The 20,363-nt window shown below is 38.5% G+C and overlaps 1 long non-coding RNA gene across 1 annotated transcript; it reads right to left on the bottom strand.

Moving 5' to 3' along the window:
• Nucleotides 1-996: 996 nt before the first annotated feature.
• LOC130596660 (uncharacterized) lies at nt 997-19,646 on the bottom strand. The gene is made up of 4 exons (XR_008971577.1): nt 17,844-19,646; nt 16,897-16,993; nt 10,939-11,049; nt 997-1,094 (listed from the first exon to the last, which is right to left on the bottom strand). It is a non-coding gene; the product is annotated as an uncharacterized LOC130596660 (long non-coding RNA).
• Between the last annotated feature and the right edge of the window lie 717 nt (nt 19,647-20,363).

Here is a 20,363-nt window from a genome sequence, read left to right as displayed (position 1 = left end):
CAAGGTTGAGCACCAAGAGAGAGGGTAAAGCAGAGAGAGAAAGAGAAGGGATGGTGAGAAAAAAAGCTTGCTGAAAAGAGATTTGAAAGCAGAAATAGAATTACACTTCCTAATGTTGGCAAATAAGATAAATGAATATCAGCATTGCAAGTTTTATTATCTTTAAGGCTTGGAAAGAAGAATTTCTATCAGGAGGGAAAAGCTGTCCCGTTCTCAGATCAGGTTACCTTAAAATTCAAAATGTACGACATAACAAGGAAAGATAATCAGCCTTCCAGTACTGAAACAATACCTGAAAAAATAGTATTAGGTCTCTGTTCTGCTCTCAGTGTTGGGATTTTTTTTTCTGAACATCACAGTAGACGTGTTAGCTCCAGGAAGAGAGTAGCAGTCTTAATGAGGCTAGGCCATAGACCATGCCATGTGCTGGAATGAGAGAGGCATATGGCAGACCTGAGGACCACAGGTGGACTTTTGCCTCCATTGGCTAAATTGTCTCTCCTTGAGTCACATCACATTCATAACCCAGTTAGTAAAGAGACAAAATCCAGCCCTAAAGCAGGATGCAAGGTAACAAGTTGTGTTAGTGAACATGTTGGTGTTCTGCAGCTGGCAATCTGACCTAGAAAAAGAGATTTCAGAAGCAGACAGTCTCCAATTCACAACTGCTTCAGAAAGTTCCAGCTAAGCCCCAGGTTTATGAAAGGGATACCCAGCTCACCAACCTTGCTAGACAATTCATTCAACTTTGCTCCCTCCTTATTCATGGCAAGTGAACAGGGAATGGTCCTCAAGCAACAGGATTCTTATAAGCATTAGCCATTTTTCTGATCATGGTAGTCTACCATCACTCACCTACTTTCCTGGACCCCTGCGAGGCATGTACGGTTTTCCTTGAGGCATATACAGGGTTTACCAGAGCCTTAGCAGCCCAACAATTCTGGGAAGCATCAGCCGATTACTCTCGTGTAGTAAAAAAAAATATTACCAAGAGGTGCCACCCCAAGTGCTCCTGTACAGTGGATTCCATTATGATGGAAGACAAGATGCAGCCTGAGGTCTCATCTGCCAGTAGAAGAAGATACTCAGCTCATCTGATCAGAAGAGAAAAGCAGTATTGGTTTATGACATATGGAAAAAACTAAAGGCAGGAAAAGTATGATTTAATGAAAAGTGATTTCATGAGTGCCCACTACAGATGCACTCAGCTGCATCACATAAATCGTAAGGAAAGGCTCTGGATTTTTGTGCTTTATTTCGTTTTAGGTTTTTTTCTCAGCCTGCTGAATCTATCAGTGCAGGTTTTTGCTGCCTTAGAGATTTAAATTTATGCTTAATTTGGGGGGGGGGGTCTTTCTTATAGGAATTGAATTCCTATAAATGTATAAAATAACTTTTCTTTCTAGTACCAGTGTCCTCTTGTGTCTATCAGGAGTATGACAGATGCTTCATTGCTGGCCTTATCAGCTTCAGGAGGTGGAATTTTCACCTTCAGAGGGTTACATCTATTTCTGATTTAAGGCATCTCTGTTACAGAAAACAGTGCAGTCCGACATTTATGCCATTTTGAGGAACCAAATCATATTTCAGCTGCATATATGCTGATCTGTTGACCTTGAGGTATTATTTCCAAAAGTCAGTGTTTTGTGTATGACCTTCAGACATATGCTTTTCACTGTAGGAGACTGATGTGAGGAGTATGACAATCAGCCATTGTTTTGTCAGTGTCCTACCATCACAGCTGTCCCCCTGTACAGCATGAGAGCATCATCAATCATACCCACAGTGGGCATACTGTAAGAGTTAGTCACAACCACTACCTCAGATAGTCACAGTTTTTGAAAACCCCACAAATTGCTTTACAGCTCATACATTTCCATATTGTCTGGCAGCATGCTTAGTGACCCAAAGAGATTAAGGATTTGATGTGGTCTCTCAGGATACTATTTTATCTCTCTCTCTATTGGTTTCCTCACATGTAAAATGTGTTGTATTTCCTACTGAAGGATATTGCTGTGATTAGTTTAAATGTTTGTGAAACATTTTGAAGTTGAAAGGTTTGGAGTAGTAGTTTCTGACTCAAGCTTAAGCAGATGTGAGAGCATGGAGAAGTTATGTTGTAGCTCCAAGCAGCAACTAAGTATCACTACAGCAGGAAGGAGAGGCACAGACATACAGTGAGAAAACAGGTCCCTGAACATAGGTTCAAGTAACAGCTAGAAATATATTTTTATGACATTTGGAATCACTTTGGTGCATTGACTGCAAATATTCATGCTTTTTAAAAGAGACTTTTTCCAAAAGCATTTATTAATATAAACATCCAAATAAGAACAAATTATTATCAGTATTCACAAGATAAGCTATTTGTTTTACTTATTAAAGTATCTATGCTGTTGGAAAACATCAGATACAAAATAAGAAGGAATACCACTCAATTTGTTAGATTAATCTTATACTATATGTCATAGTCAATGTGACCAAATTCCAGGAATTAGTCATGGCTCAGGAATTAGTGACTCTGGAGAGGAATTTTGTTCAAAATATAGATACCTAAACTTAGGTGTTAACAATGTAGATGCCTACAAAAGAATAAGGTGTCAGTCTACTCAATGGGAAGATCCATGGTTCAGTCAGCTGCCATTTCAGACACTCTAGTATACCCTTCAGGCTGCCAGTTTCCTTTCCAGAAGGCCCCTCATACATATTACATCAAAACAACTGTCTTCACTTTGAGATCTCAGGCAACATAGAACATGTCCCCTTTGTAAATGAGTCAGTTCCTAAGCATCTGCTCTACACTCCACTGACTGAATTAACTAGACCTCCATCCCCTGTAGTAGGAGTTTTGGGCACTGAACTAGTTCTATCCCACTCCAAGCTGTATAACCAGTCCCTGGGGATGAAGTATGCTATTGTTTACATGAATCTGCATTCCCAAACTGTGGTCATTTGACCTTTGTTAAAAAACTAATGGAATATTCATACCATCACAGTTCTTGTGAGCTACAAGCCATCCCATTCACTTTAAAAGTTTTTTAATCAATTGCTCTGAAGAACCCTTTTGATGTCCTTAGAGGAACTGTGTGACATAGGGAAAGTGACACAGTAGGCAGTGCTGGGAACTGCTCAACAGTGTCTTCCTCTAGAAGAAGCATAGACCTTATTTTTGGACTCAGAATTTGCTTGTTAGGCGGCTAATGCTACCTGAAATGCATTGTAGCTGAGATGAGCAGAACTTCACCACCAGCACAAATGGGAAAGGAAGGGTGAGACAAGAAGTGGTGAGGGAAATCAATGGGAATTACTAATGATTTCTATCCAAACTTGTGCTCACCAGAGGTAAGTGGTCATACTATTTAGGACAGCAGGAAAATCTGGAGGAAAACAGGTGGAAAAAAAAGACCACAGAGGCTTGCTGTGCAAGAAGGAGATGAGGTGATGATTTTTTTCTCCTCAGATAACTTTTTCTAGATTTATGAACACCAAGAAGAAATAAGACACTGAAGTACTATTCCAGCCTCAATGAAAGTATAATTCTTACAACAAGTGTAACCCACTCACTCCTCTAGGAAAAGGCCATATTTTGCAGCTGGCTCTCAGACAATGTCAAAGGATGTGAAAAATCACATGAAGCCAGACAGATTCTGACTGAGTACCTGCCTGAGAAAGCCCTAGAATGAGAGCTACTCAAGGAAGTGATATAGAATAAAAAGCATTTGTTAAATTTGCCTGAGATGTCATATTATGAATAATTACAATGTCCTGGGTTCAGCAGTAGCAGTCATTTTTCTCCTTCTTGGTAGCTGGTGCAGTGCTGTGTTTTGACTTTTGGCTCAGGAGCAGAGCTGATAACAATGATATTTTGGTTTGGCCAAGGACTTTGTGAGCCTCATGCTCTGCCAGGGAGGAGGGGAAGCCGGGAGGAAGCAGAGACAGGACACCTGATCCAAACTGACCAAAGAGGTATTCCATACTACAGCATGTCATGCCGGGGATGTAACTGGGAGTTACTCGGAAGGGCTGGGAGACTGCGGGTTTGGAGGAAGTATCGGTCAGAGTTTGGTCGGGCTGGGGTGGCGAGCTATCGGTTGGCTGGTGATGAGGTGATGTATTCTCTTCCCTTGTTATTTCCTTTATCATTGTTATCATTGGTGGTAGCAGCAGTGATTTGTGTTATACCTTAGTTACTAAACTGTTCTTTTCTCAACCCATGGGAGTTGCATTCTTTTTGATTCTCCTCTCTGTCCCTCCAGGAGTAGGGGGAGGGAAAGAAGGGGGAGAGTGAGTGAACGAGTTACCTGACTGGGTTTAAAACACGACATACAATAACAAAGAAAGATCATCTTTTTGCTTCAATCTCATCTGCTTGGGGGAGGATTTGTTAGCTCAAACACTAGACCTAGGATAGGTCCCACGCTATCACACATTTTAGTAGGATGTTAGAAATCTCCAAGAGCAACAGCATTGCATGGGAGCTGCTGATAGCTCCTCAAATGCATAGATTATTCTATTTTTGATGATATGCATATGTCAATCTCAGAGCAAAATTGAGCCCTTAGGGCAAAATTCTCCTCTCAGATCCACACATCAATGGGAGTTTCCTTCATGCAGGAAGAACAGACTATTGGAGTTGAGAGCTGCTGTGTAGGTCAGGATGGAAAATTTTGTCTGTAGTGTTTATTTTTGAAATAGTAAATTTAAAATATAAATGCAATTTTCTGTCATAACAAAACATTTGAACAAAATCTAAATCTGCCCTACCAGCATCACAGACAGACATACCATGTTCACAAATATAAACAAATATTTAGCTCAGGGGTTTTGCAGTGAAAGAGGAGGCAAAATTATGTCTTCAGAAAACCAGAATATATTAAATTCTTCCTCTACAATGGTGAATCCCTTCAGATGAAAACACTGTTTATTATAGCAGACTCACTGGGGACAAGGTGCTTGAAGAATCAGTTTTGTGTAATCCTTCATGAGGTGAGAAATCACATTCCTAGTGCCTTCAGGCCTTTACAGACTGTCTGGGCACACATGTAAAGAAGAATATCCTCATTCCACCACACTCATCATAAAGCATGTCCAGCATATAAAATGGAATTCCATTTTACAGAGAGGATGACAAACAGGAAGGATGATGAATCTAGAGAAGCCACTCAGGAGCTCTAGTACAACTTTCACAGACCTGCACAAGCCAATTTTGTATACAAATTTGAGGTTAAACCTAATAAAATGTACATGTACAAAGAAAGTAGCCAGTCAAGGATTTAGCTTTGGAATTGCTGCCAAAGTCTCTATTTGACCCAGATCTGTGCTCACTTTACTTTTCTTTGCATGTTTCTTTAATGACAAAATTAACCCCTTCATGGTGAAATGGTACAGAACCTATACCTCCTTTTAATCTGCAGTTCTCCCTAATTGCTAATTTGAAAATTAGCAGTTACTGAAATAATGTTTTGTCGTGGTTTAAACCCAGTCAGGCAACTCGTTCACTCACTCCCCCCCTTCTTTCCCTCCCCCTACTCCTGGAGGGACAGAGAGGAGAATCAAAAAGAATGCAACTCCCATGGGTTGAGATAAGAACAGTTTAGTAACTAAGGTATAACACAAATCACTACTGCTACCACCAATGATAATAATGATAAAGGAAATAACAAGGGAAGAGAATACATCACCTCACCACCAGCCAACCGATAACTCGCCACCCCAGCCCGACCAAACTCTGACCGATACTTCCTCCAATCCCGCAGTCTCCCAGCCCTTCTGGGTAACTCCCAGTTACATCCCCGGCATGACGTGCTGTGGTATGGAATACCTCTTTGGTCAGTTTGGGTCAGGTGTCCTGTCTCTGCTTCCTCCCGGCTTCCCCTCCTCCCTGGCAGAGCATGAGGCTCACAAAGTCCTTGGCCAAACCAAAACATCATTGTTATCAGCTCTGCTCCTGAGCCAAAAGTCAAAACACAGCACTGCACCAGCTACCAAGAAGGAGAAAAATGAATGCTACTGCTGAACCCAGGACATGTTTAAAAGAGTAAATTGATGTGTATATCCTATACTGATCCTCTGGATAGGTATGAATTTCACCTGAAGATTCCAGGCTGCTGATGTCAGGTTTTAATGCTGGTGGTCCGATTTAGCATTTTCTTTCTCTTTTGCTTCTGCTATTTAGCTTCTTTCAACATCTTCTTTCTCGAAAACTTCTGTAGTCATCAGTCATTATTGAGATCATTAGCACGCAGCCTGGGCTCTTTATAACTACTATAAGCAAAGACATAAAGTGCTCTCTCATGTTTCTTACTGCAGTTTCAGAAGCAGCTGATATTGCAAGAGGGTGAAGGGATTTACAGTTTCAGATAGATATGGTACAAGCAAAGCAGCAGCCAAGGACAATACTTAAGATTTTGGAAAGATGGCACTATTTTGAATTATTAACAAGAAACAATCTAAATTAGAAACTCCACTAACGTGCCTGTAGGAACCACATATCCCTAACACAAATGCTTATGAATTAGGTAAGCATTTAAGTACTAGTTAAATAAATATTCAGCTATAAACCATTCTGCCTGTGGACATGTAGTTAGAGATATTTGTTATCCTGCTAGAGACACTATGAATATAAAATGGTAACAAGGACAGCTATAAAAAGTTTGAATCCTATTTCCACTTGAGAAACTTCAAACTTTGTTTTTGTTAGTGGCTCTCTAGGAAATATTTCTCAGGCAGCTTTTTAACTATAACCTGAGAAAAGTATTTAATTGCATGAAAAATCACTGTTGAGTATCAAAATTCACTTAATGCTCATTAGTTCGACTATGGCAGTATTTCTTAACTTGACTTGTAAAATTTGTGCAATTAATTATTGAAAAGCCATTATTGAAATAACTTCTTTTCTAACATGGCTGCTTATGTGTCCAAAGATGAAATACAGCATGTATCTGTTGCCATAGCTACAGTTAGTTTCTGAGATAAACTTATTTATTCCTATGCTCACATGCAAAAGGCAAATGCCACCATTTCCAGTCATATGTATTATAGGTACAACAGCCCACTTAAATAACAATCTTATTAATGATAAAAACCTAACTTACCTCAAAACGCGGACATTTCAGTGACACAAGAGATGGTAGTTCGCAAAGTTTATAAACACAATATGGCATGTACATATACAATCTTTAAACAATTGACCTTTCTGGGACTCCTGTCAGTGTATAAAACAAGAGGAGGAGGAGTTTCACTAACAAGATGTAGGGGACAAGGAAAGCTTCAAGTAAAAGGCAAGTTCCCCAAAGTGTGTTTGTTATACCTGTTAGGCTGTAGTCCTGTGATCTCTGGAGGCTTGAAAAAGAACCTTCCAGGGCTGGGTGGAATTTTATATTATGAACTGGGAAGTCTCTTTTAACCTTGTCCGCCTGCAGCACAGAGAGTTTGTGTCATTTTCAAATGTCTCAGATATGATTTCCAAAAGTAACATTCAGTTCAAGGAACTTAGGAGACTGTCCCTGTGGGTCAGCCTTGCCATACCCATGCTAAGGTTGTCTCATGCAACAGTCCTGAAGAAAACAGGCTGTTGCAAAGAAAACATACTTCCAGCAGTAAGGGGGAAACTAAATTTCCAGAGGTTGCTTCTCTGTCAACCACTACATGCTCAAAGCAGGTGGGTAAAGGCCAAAATAAAATGACACCCAAGAAGAGAAGCCACAAATGCACATACAAGTGAGCAGAAAAAGCATCATACAAGTTTCATCCAAGTCCACTTCTGACTATGGTCAGGGAGAAAACAGAGGTATCAACAAATGCAACTCACACCAAAAACCAAAACACCAAATGCAACTCACACCAAAAAGAGGATGTAATCAGCAGTTATCTTGCACCTTCAACAGAATCACACTGAAGTATGCAAGCACTACTCAGCCTTCATGGTGTTGTAAAAAATGTGTGGATATTCTAAACATTTGCTTTCCTTTTTAAGAAGAACCTTTCCTCAAAGCATCAACCCAGAGCAAAAGCAGGCCATATCAATCCCCAAAAGCCTACATATACAGATGTGACTCACAGCATACTTTAAGGGACAAACAACTGGAATTATCTTGGACCACTTCAGAAAGCAGATCATGAAGGAAATATTTTTACAACAGCCTCCACTGTACACTAGAAGGTTTTCAGAGTAATTGTTCTTTACTGACCAATAGAAACATCAAGAGAGATGTGGTTTTATGTAGATAAGTCTGGAGCCACTCAAGGCTTTCAATACTGAAACCAACTTGTTCATTATCACCAGAAAACACACAAGCAGTCACTGTTAAGCACAGAATGGTGGCTACCAGCAAGATACTCCAACTTCTGAGTCAAGGTAAGACATAGCTCTATTTGCAATACATTATGATATTCTACAATAGTTTACAGATCCTTGCTAGCATTGCTTTTCCTTCATGTAAGCATAAAGATCTAAGATCAAGAAGATATGACTTGCTAGGTCCTATAAACTTCACAAGTTACAATCCACATGACAGGCTGAGACTAGATTGGTTTGTGACCTAGCTCTGTTGTGGTGCATGATAACAGTACGGCTGTTACTCTTTCAAAATTCAGTGTTGGTCTATCAGTGAGGTACTTCTATTGTCATTTTTCAAAAATCTGTGAACACTTGTGAAATCTGGGTTTAGCCTATTAATAGAAAGACCACTACAGATCACAGTTACCAAGCAAGACTGGATGTGGAACAAGCATCCAGATAAAAAGAATAAAGGAACTCCAAGCAGCTAAGAAAGTGGATAAATTAAAGCAGTTGAAACAATCTGAGAGAAGCTATCACTCACCAAGGAAAGCTATGCCTTTCTGCAACAGCAAAAGTCATTTGGTCCAAGGTAAAGTGAATGAGGCTCAGAAAGAGACATTCACAGTAATAGCACTGAGAACCTGATTTTCTCAGTTCCCGAGACATATATGGTTTTGATAAAAGGCTAGAACTTGAATATTTAAGATAAAGGAGATAAGCGATTTGAACTCAGCAGCATCTTCTCACTTATTTTCTGCCTTTTTTTTTTTTCCGTCAAAATTACTCCAAGCTTCACAGTATCATCTAGTGTATCATTTATTCAGGAAGAGTATTCATGGCAAAAAAATCTTTCTTCTGCTTCTCCATGAACAAAACACTGAACTTGAAGAAAAGGTATTGAACACCATTCAAGGCCTAGACATGCTTTATTTCCAAATGGAACATTTCCAAATGCTCCATATCCAATCCATTAGCAACAAGGATGAAGGGTTCCTAGAGCACAACATCCTGGTTCAAACCCTGGCTCCCATGACAACCCCAAGCGGGACTTTCCAAAGCCATGGGCACCTATTTATATTAGAAATTTATCTCTGCCTACCACTGGTCAACAAAAGCTATGTGTCCCTGTAAGAGTGCAAGTCTCAAACACTAAAGAAAAAATACATGAGGCCCAGAAATAAAAGGCCCAGGAAATCAGACTCTGTCCTAATTCTACCACACTGAGAAGCAGTTCAGAATTTTATCAACACTACAGCTTTCCCTTTATAGCAAAGTTAGTAACTACAGGAGGAGCAGTAGCAATCTCTCTATATTAATAATGGCTGGCACCACCTGCAAAATTTTTGTCATGACCAATAGGCCTACAGCCCTGATACACAGAAAATTCCGTTCATCCGCAAGTATTCACATACATGTTCGTAGACGGCAAAAATTATATAAACTAAATTAAATTAGTCCTTGAAGAAAGACCTCATTCGTCATCCAGTGATAAAACTTTCATCTCACCCTTTAATGATAGGTTAGAGCTTGTGCATGTCCTAATGAAACTCCTTCAGATGTGGCCAGCTTCTGCATCTTCCAGCTGTTTCCCTTGGTTTGAGGCAGCTTAGATTCTGCTTGCAGCCTTGAGCTTTCTACAGTCTGAACAGTTATATATCCAGCAACACCAGCACCGGATCAAAAGTGATGATGGAGAACACAGTATATGGGGTGCAATAGGATACATCTGGATAGGATGAAAACAAAAGGGGACTGGGACTGTTTTTCCCAATTCAAAATATCATTTGGCCTAAGATGAAGGCACAGACTGTTGGCTGCAGTTAATACCTGCGAGCGTTCCTCTACTATTAAGACTCACACTGCACTGAAAGGTTATGTGAGCTGCAAGCCTACTTCTTACTGATCCCTAATAAGAAGAGCCCCTTAAACTCTTTTCCCTCAACATCCCTAATATCAGAGGGCTTCAATGCCCATAAAATTGAGTTTTGTTGTTTGGTTGGGTTTTTTTTTACACAAGACCCCAACTTTATTCAGTGCACAGTGTTCAGTAAATAAAGCAGCTGCTCAATATTTCACTTTATCCTCATGCTTTATTTACTGCACATCCTCTGAACATTGCATTGAATACAGAGTTACTTGTTGCCTCATGGGTTTTGTGCTGATGCATGCAAATCTAGTGTATCAGTGTACTATAAAGATTAATGAATTTATGGTCATAGTCCCTCTGTGTACACACTAGGAGAGTGACATTCCTATGTACACATTAGGAGAGTGTCATTAAACCCATTTTATAGATTGAAGCAGAAAGACACAATGACCTGCTGAATGTAAGACTGTAAGTCAATGGCATATTGCATGAATCTACATCACTGTGTAATGTGATCTGCTTCCTCCAAGTCCCAAACCTACATAGCTTGTGTCAATTAAACTTGTGACAATCAACAGTGAGCATTCTGTACATCAACTCCTGGTCTTCTGACTTTAACCCCCAGAAAACAGAAAGCACACAGTTGGTGATATCCTGGATATGCCTTACCTCCTTCAATGTATCATCTTGAAAGTCAGTAGCAGGCCACATTTGCTTCTCCTACATGATCATTTACTGCGCTAATGATGAAGCCATGTTTTCCCCTCATTGCCTACATACAGACACCTACCGGTATCTCATGCAGGTGAGGAATATTCTTAGAAAATGGCTTCATTCTCTTCACAGTCCAAATTTGCTCCTCGAGCATGGTTTACCTCACGCAGCAACTTAAACAGAGGTCCTGTGTTAAGAATGTAAGTGATAATGTGAGATGGAATCATATGAGATTGCTTCATTAAAAACCCTAAGGTTATGTATGTGGCAATTTAAATTCTGTCATTTTTTGAGGGATTTGTTTATTAGTGTTTAAATGTATATGTACATCTATATCGCTCTTCTAAAGAAGTCTTTTTGCAACCAGGAAGAGAGGAAAATTGGAAACTTCATGAAATCTAGGAACTTTGTGGTGCACAGCTGATATACTTAGGAAATATTCAAATGCTATTGCATTAAGCCCCACCTAGGGAAAACACTAAGATAATTCTTTTTCCCAGGAATCTGTAGAAAACCAATTTGTGCTTTAGTTGACTATAATATCAGAAAACACAGTAGGGAAACCAGTTAGAACAGAAATCATAGCAGAAATGTCATTTGTCTCCTATGCTATCAAAGTGTATTCAGCTACAGTCAACCCAATCCAAGAGGTCCATGTCTAGCACGTTCTGCAAAGTATATCTCCAGGACCAAGAGCTCTACCTTTTCAGCTACTCCATCTATTCAGGCAAAGGAAGTCAGGGAAACCCAGACTGTAAAGTTCTTTGTGAATCTACTAGTCACTGAGTCATTGTGTAAACAGAAATTTCCCCCCTCTGAAGAAAACAAAGTAATGGAACTGCTGTCATTTAGGCAGTGAAGGACACAAGAAGGAAGAACATGGAAGATACCTGCCATGGAATTGGACATGTCTGTCTACTGAGAAGGTGGCTACATTTGGGCTAGTCTGGTTCTAAGACAAACCTTAATATACTCACTAGAGATGTATCTGCTAAAAGTGTCTCCTTACTTCCACTGACAAGTTGTGATGTAGACTTCTGATTGGAAACATCTGAAGATGAAACAGATGCCTGGTTTTCGTAACTCAGGCTAAGAGCAAGCCACCCAGCCACAGAGACCTGTCAGGTGCCAGGCACACACAGAAGTAGAACATGAGGTTCATGGAGAAATTTAATGTGTGGAACTAGGGGACCTGCAGCCCTCAGGCTTCAGTAGAGTTTGAGAAGTGGCCAAGGGCCCTGTGTTAAGGTTTTGGAAATAAGTGCTTAAATTCCTCTGAAGTCTAACTTTAGAGTGAGGCATTAAGACCCTTTTTTGGATACAGCTTTCTGACCCTGTAGTTTTATAGCCCTTTGGTAGCAATTATAAACCTGCAATTAAACGTAAGAGTAGGATCACTACCCTTAATCATATTGGTAATGAAGTCTGAGTATTTGATTTGAGGAAATGAAATGATATACAATTCCTTTTGTTCTGTTGTCCAATCTCTAGTCATTTGCATGCGGTCCTTGAACACAAATCTGTCTTTCTGTGGTGGCTTCTGCAGGCTTGAGTATACAGATCTCTGTCCAACTTTAACTGAACTTTTGGATATGCAAGCAACATAGAACTGAACCACACATTACTGGTAAAATTTCCACAGTTCACAGGTATTCACACCAGCAGATACTCAGTTCTGTTTCCTGTGTAGCACCTTATGATTTTCTTTTCACATGTTTGCAGCTCAAAAAATAGCAGTCTAAGAGAGAAGCTACTCAGGAAAGAAATAAAAAATTTACTGACAATTCATGAGGAAGGTATTATTGTGTTTATTCTTATCCAATTCAATTCAGATCCTACAGAGAGAACTAGAGACAGTTCTGCAGCCAAAAATGCTGATGGCAATAGGGTCAAAGTGTAATTTTGAAGGAATTAAAAATAAATTCTCAAGCAAAAAAAGAATAAAAATATACCCAAAGACAAAAGAGAGTAAACCTCCCTCAGAGCTGTTAATGATTTCAAAAATCAAGAGAACAAGTAGCCATTGGAAAAACATGTTAATTAACAAAAATGAAGAGGGGAAAAAACCCTCTTCCAAACAACCAAATTGCCAAAAGAACTTATCTCTCTTTTCAACATCTGAACTGAATATGAATAGACAAAAAATCAGTGTCAAAACATAATTATTTAAAGATTGCTATTAGATGGTCTTCTGGTGAAACTAAGCTTTCAGCACACACTTTATATTTTTTCTGATTGCTCTTACAGTACATGACACTGACAACCATTCATTGCCCACATATCTTTAAGAGACAGAAAGGAAGGATTAATTTTCTTATAATAGCCTGTCTCTTACATAGCTTATGACAGGAAAAACAGGATGTCAGTTTGTGGTGTTGGTTTAGAGAGAAACAGTAACCCTGATGTGGGAATATTCTACCAAATGCTTTCCAGTTATGTTCCAGGTCAGAGCTCCAATAGATGTAAATACTTGCAGAAAATGCAAGGGCAGAAAAGCTACAAACAGGTTTTGAGTTCAGCTTAGACAGCTTAGACAGCCAGCTGCAGATGAGAAAGAAAAAAAGACATGCTGGGAGGACTTGGGGTAAGAGCTGGGATATGGAACTACCCATTTTGTAATGCTAATGAAGTTTGAATGCTACATACATGTTGGACAAACTGGCTTTCAAACAAGACAAGCCTAACCTAACAGCTGTGATGAGTTCAGAAGTTTAGGACCTGCTGCACAGACTGTAAACTAGCAGAAAGACTTCCACCAGCCCAGTTTGCTTTGGTGCTATCGATGAAACAACACAGTGCACGGGAACATGAGGACTCCCTGGTATCCTTTTCAACATCAGAATGCTGGATTACAACTAGAAAGAATAAAACTATAGGAGACAATTACATCTAATGTACCAACAAACAGGGACGTTGGAAAAACTCCTTAATCACCTGGAAATAAAAGCCTGATCTAGTGCCTCTCCTATTGATTTGAACAGACAACAGATTGGGGCCATCAAGTACAATTCCTAGAATGGTCCGCTATGAGGACTCCTTTATTTCTCCTGACATGACAAAAAAAATATCAATCCTTTAAAAATATAACAGGATACCAAACAAACAATATATATATATATGTATACATATATATATATAGTGATAGGATGTAAAAGTAGCTTCTGATTAATAAGAAGCTATACCTTGTTTTGTAAAACTTACACAGAAACCAAAGACAGATCTGTAAGTGGCATGGCTTCAGAGTAAGATGTGCTGCATTCATTCCGTGCAAGGAGAAAGCATATAAGGTGCTTAAAAAAGAAAAAGCATTAAATACAGAAGAAAAAGCTCTATTTTAACGGGGGGGGGGGGAAATGACTTGTTATCAATAGTCCCTTTGGTAGTAGTTATTGGGGCTATCCGTTAACACATGATTACAAATATTTATAAGTTTATTCATATCTCACTTTTACAAGATGTAAATTCATATCATGTAATTCAACATAGTACACTCTGAAACTGGAACTCAGCATGTCTAGTGAATTCATGTAGGAGCATGCTGGCATAACTGAAACCTAAAGAAAAAAGTTATTTGCTTGTTTTTCTCTTCCACAATATCAAAGGGGTACAAACTTTTGAGCTGAGTTGATTTTGGAGATTTTTTTTTTTTTCATTTTAGTAATCCCTGAAATGTCTGGAAATTCAGGTGTACATAACCAAAATAATGCAATGGTACTGCAAATCATACTGGCTGCTCATAGGTTTACAAAAGCAACAAGTTTTAAAAAAATAAAAATAAATGCAAAGCATTGTCAAATTTACACTCAACATAATTAAAATACACTTTTAGAAATTTTCAAACAAAAAAATAAATAAAACATCCACATACATTAATACAAAGAAACAGAGATATTTGCCTGTCTTTGATGTAATTAATACATACCATAAGCCTAGATTCATGAAAACGTTGCTTTTAAATAAATATCTTCAGCTTCAAAATCTGATATTTTCTACATTTAACTGATTTTAGTTAAATATCAAATTTCAACATAAGGTGTATGAACTGCATCAAGTTTCAACTATTTATCAGAAATCAAACAGTTTCTAGGCTGATTTACTAAAATTAGGAACCAACTTTTAGCATCAAATCTGTCTAACAGACAAACAAAATTTGAGGGGTATCCGGTATCACATCCCCTTTTGAAGAATGCCTCAAACACCAAAGCCTATGGCCTTCCACCAACCTGACTAGAAAGGCCAACAAAAATAACCAGCATATTAGCCTCTGGGTTACATTGATGGGATCCATGTTGCACCTTTTCAAGATATGATTAAGAGATGCAGTTTCACAAAAAGCATGGGTCATAAAGCAGAAGGCTCTACTCTTAAGGAGAGGAGATCACACTCTGTAGCACACTGCATTTTAGGGTTGTTATTTTTTATATACATTTTCAAGCAGTATCAGACCTTCTCTGGCCCTACCACATCTTACTGCAACCAGTAGACAATAGCAAGCTCTTGCCATATTAGCCACAGCTGTTTGGAAACTTGTTAGCCATGGGAATTCTGTCACACTGGGGAAAGAAAACAAAATAGTGGGGTCAGTAGGCTGCTTACAGATGAGGAGTGGGGCACTTTGACCATCCTTTCTAACCAGGAACACAAAAAATTTGCAACCATAGTGGTTGCATGCACTTTAGAGGGTTGTAGAGAATGAGCAATGACAAGGACACCAGTTGGATCACTAGATATTAGATATAAAACTAAACACATTTCTAAGACAGATGTGTAATCTTTTTCCTATACTTTGAAAATTTTCTTCAAAATGAAGAGGGGAAAAGCCTGCCACCTCCAAAGCAATAACGTCTTCAAAACCTAAAATTTTCTGTTTAAAAAAAAAGAGAAACAATTTATTTTTGCCTAGCACATTAAAAAGAGCAGAAAACATGTGTGGGTTTTGTCAGAAAAAAAAGAAAAAAAAATCATAATCTGGGTTTGCCTTAGGGATCTGATTTCCATAGGTCTATATGTCTATTGTCTTTGAGGCAACAATGCATCAATGGTATGTCAATTCAAGACCGTGTGTTATTCTTATTTTACAGGTAAACACATGACTAAAAGATATAGCAGATAGAGCATGCAAAGAATTGACATCAGCACATGTGGGCTGTGTGATAAATTTATAATAGAGGAAGTTGGAAACCAGGGTTTTCCAGCAATTTGTGCATGCTGTTGGGAACTCAGATTTTTGGTTCTAGTCTTAGCACTGCTGCAGCTCAGCTCCACTGCGCCATAAAGCAAATTCCCAGTGACATATGGGTCAGAGGACTGGGCAGTAACTTTGTGTTCTGTGGAAATAACTCACAGACACATTCTGCCACTCTGAAACACATTTAATGCTCCCTTTAAGACTTTTGCTGAAACCAGGTATGGAGCTTAAATTTATTGGAGCAGGGCCTCTCCTCCAATTTTGAAAGGTGTCTAGCACCGCAAGTTCATGTCAGATTATGATCTGGGGTATGCTACTACATTACAAAACCAAAAGTAATAATACTCAGTTTTGACAATGGGTCATAGAACCTGGCCCATAATTTATATGCCTTAGTTTCTACAAAAATGGGGATAATAATTCTTATCTACTTCATAATGGGTGAGGGTTAAATAATAAACATTTATAATACAGTGCTTTGCAAATAAACATTATATGCTAAGTATTATGCTATTAACCAAAATGCCACTACATCTATATGACCTTACTAAGCAAAAAAAAAAAAATTCCAGTACAATTTTTTTTCACGTTTCCAAGTCAATAAAAATGAGCCGTGGAATCAGCTTGCTATTTTGATACAAATGGATGAAGTACTTCAGCTTATTTGACAGTTCAAAAAAAATTAGAGACTATTTTTCCACTATAAAGGGGCCCATGTCATGCATAAAGCCTTTTTTTTTTTTATGGACTTGTTTATAAACAGCATTATTCAATTGTCATTCATTCAAGTTATTTTTCAAATACCAAACCATACTTTTGAGGAAGATTCTTTAGCAATCCACATACACTAACTGAAGGCCTCCTCCAAGGGAATTTTTCCCAGTGGCCACTGCTCTGGTGATCTTGGAAATCTCACACTTCTCAAATGAAAGATTGCATCAGGCTGTATGATGGTGTACAAAAAAAAAAAAAAAAGAGTTTTGTCATGCCTGAGAATCTAACACAATTACAATACTTTTAAGATTTAATAAGTATCTTAGGACCTTGACTACCTTATCTTCAACCTCCAACTCCCTCAAGAAAAATAATGAAGTAAATGCAAACAAAACAAAACAAAAAAAAAAAGACCACACATTAACAGAAACGCAGCAGATGCTTTGGTCCAGATTCTCAACTTGAATGGGTCCCTGGTGCTCCACACGGTGAATGGAGCCACAGGGACTTACACTTAGGGACACATACAGTTCATGGTAGCCCAGGTAGGACTCCTCGTTTCTTTCAAGAGATGTTAAGGATGACAAGGAGGCCACCTGAGTGCATCATCCAAAACAAGGCAAAGCTTTTATACCACCACTGATGCAATTAGCCCATTGAGAAATAAGCAAAGCAGAACCAGTTTCAGCTACAACCCTTGCACAGTGCACTGTTTCCTTTCATGCTAAATGGAATGCAAGAGCATCATGAAGTGACTTGGTAGATTCACAGCAACACCCTGCCCCTTTCCCCAGGCTGATCTATGGTCCTTCTCTCAAAATAGGCTAAACTGACAAACCTTGCCACCTTCTTCCCTTCTGCAGTAGAGGGCAAGATGGTCCTTGAGACATCCATTGAAAGCAATCAGAAGAAACTGTAAGAATTTTTCATTCTGAAAAGATGTATGTTACACTACCAGCCTTGTTTCATGTTAGCAGGGAACTGTGTTTAAGTTACCACTGGCTTTTGAATACAAGAAAGAAACTGTACGTAGCAAAATATCTGAGAGAAACCTAGAAGCACTTTTGCTGTGTTGGTACCTAGTAAAACAGCAAAGGTGGAAAAGTTATTCCTTCCAATTTGAGGCAGATGCATACTGTACGTGCATCCTGTAACACAACTGTAAGATCGGTAGCACTTCACAGCCTCCCTTAGAAGACGTCTAAGAAAATTCAGATCCTAAACCCACAGCTCCAACAAGCTCATTCTGTGGAATTGTTTGAAGGTAAAAATTACTCCTTTGTGAAAGTCCAGCACAGGACTGGGAAAAAAAAAAAAAAAAAATCACATAAGCCTCTCTTAAATTCTCAAAAGACGGTTTGAAAGGATAACAATTACATCAGAGGTACAGGTAACAAGCACTCTCCACTCAGGCAACAGTTTTATGCCTCCAGTCCTCAACAATGTGTATCGAATTCTCCTTTGATGGCTGTCAGTATCCAGTACAACAGGTTACTTGCTACAGCCTAAAGCATCTCTGTAGTAATGTTTATTATTTTTCAGATCCATATGTTACAAGTGCTGGAGCCACTCCAAATGTTTCTTATTTTAGCCAGAAATTCATACATCACCATGAATAATGTTTTACTTTCTAGGTAGTATTTTGTCTCAATGAGAAATTGTTAATTGCCTGAGATCTTTGTCTGTATTCCTCAGCAATGAGTAATGCTACCTTAATGTTTTGGCCGTGCTTTTAAAACGTACTGGGCTTTCACAGAGAGGTAGAAAAGGCAGGTAACATTTATCAGCTCTAGCAAATCCAAAATATAAATACTCCTCACATAATAAATAAAAGGGAAATGGCACAACTTTGACATTCCAGAAGTTATGCTTGCTGGAAAATAATAAAACTTGAAGGAGAAATAACAAAAGAAGACAAGTGTCTAAAATTTTTCTACAGCATGGATTTTTGTCCTACAGTAATATTTGGATTTGATAAATATCAGCAAAAGCCAAAACTAGTAATGGATTGCTAAATGAGACATAAAAAGCAGGCTTAACAGCAGTATTATTGAGAGGATAACCTTCCATCAGCACAGGCCTTGGTAACAAAAGCAACAAGTAGCTATCCTTGTTAGATGTAGACAAGACCAATATTTGCACTTCCTTCTTCCCACCAAAAATTAAGACAGAAAACATATAATGAACTAATTTGAAGTGAATACCATGAAAAGTAAAACATGGGGGGTCAGTAAACCCAGACACTTTGGTAATGTAATTTAAAGGATTTCCCTACTCCCCATGTTTTCTGGATTTATGGTAGTTACTTTGCTTAAGCATTAGCTTAAGACTTGGGGTCTAAACCACAGGCAAAAATTAAAATGCCCAAATATTGAACTTGTCCACCTCTACAAAACACTTTTGCAGGTTGTTTCTTTAGTTTTGGTTTGGATTCTTTGACTTAAACTAATTGTGAAAGTGTCATGCAGACTCTTCAGTTTACTTCCCAAAAATATGGCACATTTAACTCGACTAGAAATCATGGCATCTACCTCTTCCCATATGTGATAGATGTAACTTTATCCATTCATAGAAGACTTGGGCCGTCGTTTTGGCAAGGAGCTGCAAAGCACCAGTCTGAGCATAAAGGACTTAATTCATGGTTCTTGCAGAATTGGTTTTTAACAGAATAAGTACGGCTATTTATTTTTTTTAATCTATAATATTTACAGTATTGCACTTTACTGCACTTAATTGCATTTCACTAAAATTAACGCTGCATCAGTATTATGCCTTAAAACCATATGTCCGTCTTTGTTGTATAAGTCATTCTTTCTACGTCCTGTAAAAACAGAGAGATTTTGATCGAAAGATCCAGACATTTTGGAAAAGAAAAAAATGAAAATAACTTGACCTGTTTCTATGGCACAACGCAGCTCATCGAGTTCAGATGATTCTGGCAAAACAGGTGCATTTCTTATTGTTCCCATCTTTCAAGTGACCACTAATAATTAGCAAATTCTTTTCCTCCTTTCAAAGGACATGGCCATTTGAGACGCACATTTTTTTTTGTTATTGCTGCTTTTCCTTTTTTTTTTTTTTAAAGGAAAGAAAAGAAAAACGTAAAACCAAAAAAAAAAACCTGCCTTGCCTCAGATCTGAAATTCCACATTTAAATTCAAACCAGTTCTGCTGCAGCAGCTCCTCAGTGATGGAAGAGATTCATGGCAGTGAAATAATACTGTTGGCAACAAAGAAATGTCATCTTTAATGGAGACCAGCCCCAAGGATTTATTATTTATTATTATTACTATTTGTTGGTTTGGTTTTTTTTTCTGTTGTTTAGCTTAGTTCTAATATATTTCTGATCTTCAAAACGTGTTTCGTTTGACACATGCACAAGGTAGTAGCAAAACTGACAGCAGCAGGTGACGTTTATGCTGGAGCGATCACTTTTGCCAGGGTCAAAAAGAATTCCAAAGTGTCCCCAGTGTTCACAGATTAACATAATTTAGATATCGTTTTCTTTCCTTTTGGGGGGTTTGTGGTTTGTTTTTGCAGTATTTTTCCCTTTTGGGGTGATTTTTTAACTCTCTTTTCTCTCTCTTTTCTCTCCTCAC

Source organism: Pezoporus wallicus, unplaced genomic scaffold (assembly GCF_028554395.1).
Source record: "Pezoporus wallicus isolate ANWC-B61680 ecotype Strahan unplaced genomic scaffold, APGP_CSIRO_Pwel_v1 contig_5787, whole genome shotgun sequence".
NCBI classification, from domain to species: Eukaryota; Metazoa; Chordata; class Aves; order Psittaciformes; family Psittacidae; genus Pezoporus; species Pezoporus wallicus.
Note: the sequence above shows the minus strand (reverse complement) of the source record. Positions and strands in the feature narration are given on the sequence as shown.